This window comes from Triticum dicoccoides, chromosome 5A (genome assembly GCF_002162155.2).
Source record: "Triticum dicoccoides isolate Atlit2015 ecotype Zavitan chromosome 5A, WEW_v2.0, whole genome shotgun sequence".
Lineage (NCBI taxonomy): Eukaryota > Viridiplantae > Streptophyta > Magnoliopsida > Poales > Poaceae > Triticum > Triticum dicoccoides.
This window is the reverse complement of record NC_041388.1, coordinates 712,658,836-712,666,742: the sequence shown is the minus strand read 5'-3', so window position 1 is coordinate 712,666,742 and position 7,907 is coordinate 712,658,836.

The window sequence follows — 7,907 nt, the reverse complement described above, 5'->3', positions numbered from 1 at the left end:
GAGAAACCTAAGCTATCATTCCTTAAAAGTTTGGGGCTGCGACGCTTATGTGAAAAAGTTTCAGGCTGATAAGCTCGAACCCAAAGCGGATAAATGCATCTTCATAGGACACCCAAAACAGTTGGGTATACCTCCTGTCTCAGATTCGAAAGCAATAAGGGATTGTTTCTAGAATCGGGTCCTTTCTCGAGGAAAAGTTTCTCTCGAAAGAATTGAGTGGGAGGATGGTGGAGACTTGATGAGGTTATTGAACCGTCTCTTCAACTAGTGTGTGGCAGGGCACAGGGAGTTGTTCCTGTGGCACCTACACCAATTGAAGTGGAAGCTTATGATAATGATCATGAAACTTCAGATCAAGTCACTACCAAACCTCGTGGGATGACAAGGATGCGTAATCCTATCTTGGAAGTCATGTTGCTAGACAACAATGAACCTACAAGCTATGGAGAAGCAATGGTGGGCCTGGATTCCAAAATGGCTCGAGGCCATATAATCCGAGAGAGGATCCATATATGAAAACAAAGTGTAGACTTTGGAAGAACTACTTGATGGTCGTAAGGCTGTTAGGTACATATGGATTTTAAAAGGAAGACAGACAATGATGGTAAGTATCACCAATAAGAAAGCTCGACTTGTCGTTAAGATGTTTTCCGACAAGTTCAAGGAGTTGACTACGATAAGACTTTCTCACTCGTAGCGATGCTAAGAGTCTGTTGGAATTATACTAGTGATTACTGCATTATTTATGAAATCTTGCAGATAGGATGTCAAAACATTGTTTCCTCAACGATTTTCTTGAGGAAAGGTTGTATGTGATACAACCGGAAGGTTTTGTCAATCCTGAAATATGCTAATAAGTATGCAAAGCTCCAACAATCCTTCTAAGGACTGGAGTGAGCATCTCGGAGTTGGAATGTATGCTTTGATGATGATCAAAGATTTTTGGGTTTATACAAAGTTTGTGAGAAAATTGTATTTCCAAAGAAGTGAGTGGGAGCACTATAGAATTTCCGATGAGTATATGTTGTTAACATGTTGTTGATCGGAAATGATGTAGAATTTCTGGAAAGAATGCAGAGTTATTTGAAAAGTGTTTTTCAATGGAAAACCTGGATTAGGCTACTTGAGTATTGAGCATTTAGATCTATAAGGATAGATCGAAACGCTTAATAGTACTTTCAAATGAATACATATCGTGACAAGATTTTGAAGGGGTTCAAAATGGATCGGAAAAGAAGGAGTTATTGGCTGTCTTACAAGGTGTGAACATTGAGTAAGACTCGAAACCTGACCACGGCAGAATAGATAGAAAGGACGAAGGTCGTCCCCTATGCTTTAGACGTAGGCTCTACAGTATGCTATGCTGTGTACCGCACCCTGAACTGTGCCTTGCCATGAGTCAGTCAAGGGGTACAAGAGTGATCCAAGAATAGATCACAGGACAGCGGTCAAAGTTATCCTTAGTAACTTGTGGACTAAGGAATTTTCTGGATTATGGAGGTGGTAAAAGAGTTCGTCGTAAAGGGTTACGCCGATGCAAACTTTGACACTAATCCAGATTATTCTGAGTAGTAAACTGGATTCGTATAGTAGAACAGTTATTTGGAATAGCTCCAAATGTAGCGTAGTAGTTGCATCTAGAAGATAACATAGAAATTTGCGAAGTACATACGGATTTGAAAGATTCAGACCCGTTGACTATAACATCTCTCACAAGCATAACATGATCAAACCCAGAACTCATCGAGTGTTAATCGCATGGTAATGTGAACTAGATTATTGACTCTAGTAAACTCTTGGGTGTTAGTCACATGGGGATGTCACCTTGAGTGTTAATCACATATCGATGTGAACTGGATTATTGACTCTAGTGCAAGTGAGAGACTGTTGGAAATATGCCCTAGAGGCAATAATAAATTGATTATTATTATATTTCCTTGTTCATGATAATCGTTTATTATCCATGCTAGAATTGTATTGATAGGAAACTCAGATACATGTGTGGATACATAGACAACACCATGTCCCTAGTAAGCCTCTAGTTGACTAGCTCGTTGATCAATAGATGGTTACGGTTTCCTGACCATGGACATTGGATGTCATTGATAACGGGATCACATCATTAGGAGAATGATGTGATGGACAAGACCCAATCCTAAGCCTAGCACAAGATCATGTAGTTCGTATGCTAAAGCTTTACTAATGTCAAGTATCATTTCCTTAGACCATGAGATTGTGCAACTCCCGGATACCGTAGGAGTGCTTTGGGTGTGCCAAACGTCACAACGTAACTGGGTGGCTATAAAGGTACACTACAGGTATCTCCGAAGGTGTCTGTTGGGTTGGCACGAATCGAGACTGGGATTTGTCACTCCGTGTAAACGGAGAGGTATCTCTGGGCCCACTCGGTAGGACATCATCATAATGTGCACAATGTGACCAAGGAGTTGATCACGGGATGATGTGTTACGGAACGAGTAAAAGAGACTTGCCGGTAACGAGATTGAACAAGGTATCGGGATACCGACGATCGAATCTCGGGCAAGTACAATACCGCTAGACAAAGGGAATTGTATACGGGATTGATTAAGTCCTTGACATCGTGGTTCATCCGATGAGATCATCGTGGAGCATGTGGGAGCCAACATGGGTATCCAGATCCCGCTGTTGGTTATTGACCGGAGAACGTCTTGGTCATGTCTGCATGGTTCCCGAACCCGTAGGGTCTACACACTTAAGGTTCGATGACGCTAGGGTTATAGGGAATAGATATACGTGGTTACCGAATGTTGTTCGGAGTCCTGGATGAGATCCCGGACGTCACGAGGAGTTCCGGAATGGTCCGGAGGTAAAGATTTATATATGGGAAGTCCTGTTTTGGTCACCGGAAAAGTTTCGGGTTTTATCGGTAACGTACCGGGACCACCGGGAGGGTCCCGGGGGTCCACCAAGTGGGGCCACAAGCCCCGGAGGGCTGCATGGGCCAAGTGTGGGAGGGGACCAGCCCCAGGTGGGCTGGTGCGCCCCCCCCCCCACCAAGGCCCAAGGCGCAAGGAAGAGGGGAAGGGGGCAAACCCTAGGGAAGATGGGCCCTAAGGCCCACCCTGGTGCGCCTCCCCCTCTCCCCTCCCCTTGGCCGCCCCTAGATGGGATCTAGGGGGCTGCCGCCACCCCTAGGGAGGGAACCCTAGGTGGGGGCGCAGCCCCTCCCCTCCTCCTATATATAGTTGAGGTTTGGGCTGCCCAATACACATGAGTTCCTCTCTTTCTTGGCGCAGCCCTATCCCTCTTTTTCTCCTCATATCCCGCAGTGCTTGGCGAAGCCCTGCTGGATCACCACGCTCCTCCACCACCACCACGCCGTTGTGCTGCTGCTGGATGGAGTCTTCCTCAACCTCTCCCTCTCTCCTTGTTGGATCAAGGCATGGGAGACGTCGTCGGGCTGTACGTGTGTTGAACGCGGAGGTGCCGTCCGTTCGGCACTAGGATCTCCGATGATTTGGATCACGACGAGTACGACTCCTTCAACCCCGTTCACTTGAACGCTTCCGCTTAGCGATCTACAAGGGTATGTAGATGCACTCTCCTTCCCTCGTTGCTAGATTACTCCATAGATTGATCTTGGTGATGCGTAGAAATTTTTTGAATTTCTGCTACGTTCCCCAACAGTAAAACCCTACGCCCTACTTTGATTGTATTGATGATGATGCATCGAGTATAGGCTTGATCTACCTTGAGATGTATGTTGGGTTCTAACCCTAAGATGACTAATGATGAATCTGTCTCAACGGACTAAACCCCTTAGCTTATATATGCGCTGGGGTATCTGGGGTTACATATGGTCGGTTGCTATCTATGGAAACACATGCCAATAGCCAAAACAATCCTTGGGGTACACGCCAAGCCTTCGGCGGTGTCCATCTCCATCACGCCAGGGTTTGAGACCTCCGGAGTCCTTCCTTATGAAATCAGTGGGCCACAAGTTCGGCCCATGGGCTATGGGCCAACTAGATTGGTACCCCCTAGCCCAGGACACCGTCACAGGCCCACTGAGACATGTATGCAATGCAGGAAAATTCACATATGAGAACCAAACACGCCCCTCATGATTGACCTAGTTGCATGTCCATCTTAGACTCTTGATCTTGCATCATCAGTCGATGTATTGCTATGTTGCCTTCTTTTGTTTTGTCGACTTGTTGGTCCGTTCGTGTTGCCATCTTTTTTATCAGCCTGAATTACAAGTCCACCCTTGACAAACAACTTGGGGGGGGGGGCATTTTTTTCTCCAATTGCAACTCCACCCCCGACATGCAATTGGGGGTAACTTTTTTCCCAAGTTACAAGTTCACCATCGATACGCAACTAGGTCTGGCCCATTTTTGTCTCCTTTGCAGATCCACCCTCGACACACACCTGGGAGGGGGGGGGGCGTTGTTCCAGTTGCAACTACCCCGACATACAATTGGGGCCCCGCATTTTTTCAGCTTTCCCAATCAACATTATCTAGCTCCTCATCAAGTAGCTAGCTCCATGTTCTTCAGCAGCATCTCTTCCAGATTAATCTCGCCATTATTCCCTGACCTTGAGGGAGAACCTTTTTGTCGTCACTATGGGAAGATCAGAACTCCTGTTTGAACGGTCAAGCGGCTAACCCCGTCCCTTTGGACTGCCCTTCGCCATCCCCATAGAGCAGGCTTTGGATTGGTACGGAAGGACGTGGTGATCTTGCGCCGGCAGTGGGAATCGCCAAGGGGAGCCAAAAAGCCTAATACAAGAGTTTCACTTTTGTTTATTATTGTTATAACTTTTTTATGGGAACTTTTCATACACGCAGGCCGAGTGCACACATAATACTTTGGGCCACTAGCGGTTGGAAAAGAAAACTGGAAAACGGCTGATTACGTGCATGTGCGTGGCTTCGTGCCTGATTGGCTACCTCTGCCGGAGCTATGTCTTGCCTAACGCGAGGTATACTTCTCGCTCGCCTCTGGCGATTGAGCTACTGGCCCGACCCAGTACTGTAACAGAGGACGCGTTTTGTTTTGTCTCTGGTCTCTTTACCCTTTTTTACTGTTTTGGCATCGGTTTTCTCTGGTATTTTTTAGTTTTTATTTTTCTCCTTTATTTATTTATTTTTCTTTTCTTCTTTGGTTTTAACCGATTTTCTTCAGTTAGTTTTATACTTTTTTTACTGTTTCATATTAAGAGATGTCTATATGTTCTTGTACATTTTTTTCTATACATCAGAAACTTTTCTTATACATGTTTAAAAAAAATTATGTACATGATTAATATTTATTTTAATATATGTTTTGATGTGAACCAATTTTCATACACATTGTATGTTTTTTTATACATATAAACCATTTTTATACATTTTTAAAATTTTCTAAATACATGCTTTTGAATATGTGTAACAAAAATTCAAATGCATGTTGAAACTTTTTTTGAATAGTAAGAAACATTTTTTAAAACTACACAATTTTTAAATTTCTGTAATATATTTTGAAACTTGTGAAAATTCTAAACTGCAAAGTACATTTTTCTGAATGGTAAGAAACTTTTTTTTGAATTACATGAAAATTGTTTTACATTGTACAACAGTTCTCGAAAATGGCAGGTACATATCTGAAACGTTTGAACATTTTTGTTACATTGCATGAACATTATAAAAAATAACTATTTTTGAAATATATGTGTGTTTAGTATCTTTAAAAATACCTAAATGCTAAAAAGTGCACGTGCACTTTTTAGCTCTCGCTGGCACACCCTCGCTCCACCCGTTGGATCTGGATCGATCGCGCAGCCGCGCGACCAGGCTAGGTTGGTGGGGCCCGCGCATTTATGTCTGTCTTCTCCCATCCCGCAACGGCAACTAGCACATTCAGCGGTTTCCTTCTCCATCTCTCGACCAAATCGCCCCCAAATCCGCCTCGCCTCATTCCGCCTCGCCGGCGCCGCTGAAGAAATCCCGCCTCGCCGCAAATCCAATTGGTGCTCTCGGGAGGGGTTCGGCGTCGCGAGGGGTCTGCGCGTCGAATTGCTCCAGCGCGGCACGGTGGCCGCGGGGAGCGGCTCGCGACGCGAGCTCCTCGCCCGTGCAGAGCACCAATTTCAGGGGAGGAGGCGAAGTGTGGTGGGCCTCGTTTGGGGCGGCGGGAAGGAAGTAGGCGGCTCATCATCGCGAACCAAGGTAACCCCCCGTCGAATCTCTTCGTTGCTCGCGGTGTGTAGCTCCTCGCGGTGTTCCCGTGCCGACAAGGGGGTGGGGAGGGGCGCGGATACGCAGCGGGCTCGCGGTGATCCTCCTCCTTGTAGTGATTTTTGACAGGGCGGTGGTGCTTAGGTTAGGTAATGGGACGAACAAATGCATGAACAGTACGGCGGGGGTGTCTAGATCTACATGAACAAATGCATGTTTTCGTTCCCGTGTCGGATTTTTTTGCATGATTTCGCGTGGTCGAACTAGTGGTGGAGGGGTTTTCGTGGTCATTATTTCGCAACATGCAAGCTTATGCTCACCAGCAGGCAAGTTTATGATCGGTCGTTCAAGTGTTGGGCAAGCGATCTAGATTCAAAAGAGACCCGTGGTGCTGGGGGGCTGTAGTGTCTTTTTTGGAACGAAGGCAAGTGCATGCAAAAGGTCAGGTAAGTTTGTGCTGTATATCAGACAACTTTATGGCGTGTTTTGTTTTTGTGATCAGACCGTCCTACTGGGGGTTAGGCAAGTCTATGCTAACGGTGAGGCAAGTTTTATTTTGTCTGAAATTGACTCTCGTGCGAAACTTTTGTGTCGTGAATGCCTAATGCTAATGGTCAGGCGAGTTCACGCTAACTGTCAGGCAAGTTCATGCTGTAGATAAGACAACTTTTGGCATGTGTTTTTCTGTCATCTATAAGAGAGAACCGTCCTGCTGGGGTCAGAGAACCGTCCAGCAGGTCACAGAAAAACGCATGCCGAAAAGTAGTCTGATCTACAGCATCAAGTTGCCTGATCGTTAGCATGACACTGCTAAAAACCGTCCTGCTGGTTTTTAGCAGTGTTTGTTAGGTCACGTGCAAAGGTCATGTTTAGTATAGGCAAGGTCATGGGCATGATTTGTTGTAGTAGGCAAGTTAAATTGAATTAACAGACACGAGCATTTTTTTTCCATACTTTTTCTGTGTTGTGTGTAACTGTTTTTTTTTTCAGGTAAAGAGATGACTGAACCAAGCAAAAAGCGTGATCAATTGCAGTCAGCAGTGTCGCAGCTTGACGGGGCCCCCTGCCACTTCCGAAGCTACACTGGAGGTTTGCTTCACACATCACGTTTTGTTCGTGTTTTTTTACTTTTCTTAACACCTGTTTCTTTTCTTTTTTCGTTAAAAACATGGTGACAACAATCAAGCATGTTTTTCGTTGTAGGAACCTATCACAGCACCAAGGTGTTTCAACAACAGTTGTTTACAAGCGCCAGCGCCGGAAGATGATGGCGAACTGGGGAAGCGGCCTATGGATATTGAAAGTAACGAAGATGGACCAGAAGGAGACGACAATGAAGCAGATGTTACACAAGATGAACAACCAAAGAAAAAGCGCCGAAAAGTGACTGAGAATGAGGTATCCCTCCCCCACCCGTATAAATCACAGTCCAACTAGAGATAACACTGCTATGAAAGCAATTTTTGAGAGGCAACTCATTAATTTTCACACATAAGTTTTTGGTACTAACTAGAGAAGAACAGCCTCATGAAAGCAAAAATATGATAGGCAACTCCTGTAATACTTCCACACATAAATTGCCCCCTTTTCCAATATGAAAGAAAAAAAATGTGACATGAACCAGTCAACTCCTGCACACACAACTTGTCTCAGGAGCTTCTTATTAGAAGAATACTTCCAAAGACCATTTTTCTTCAGAAGG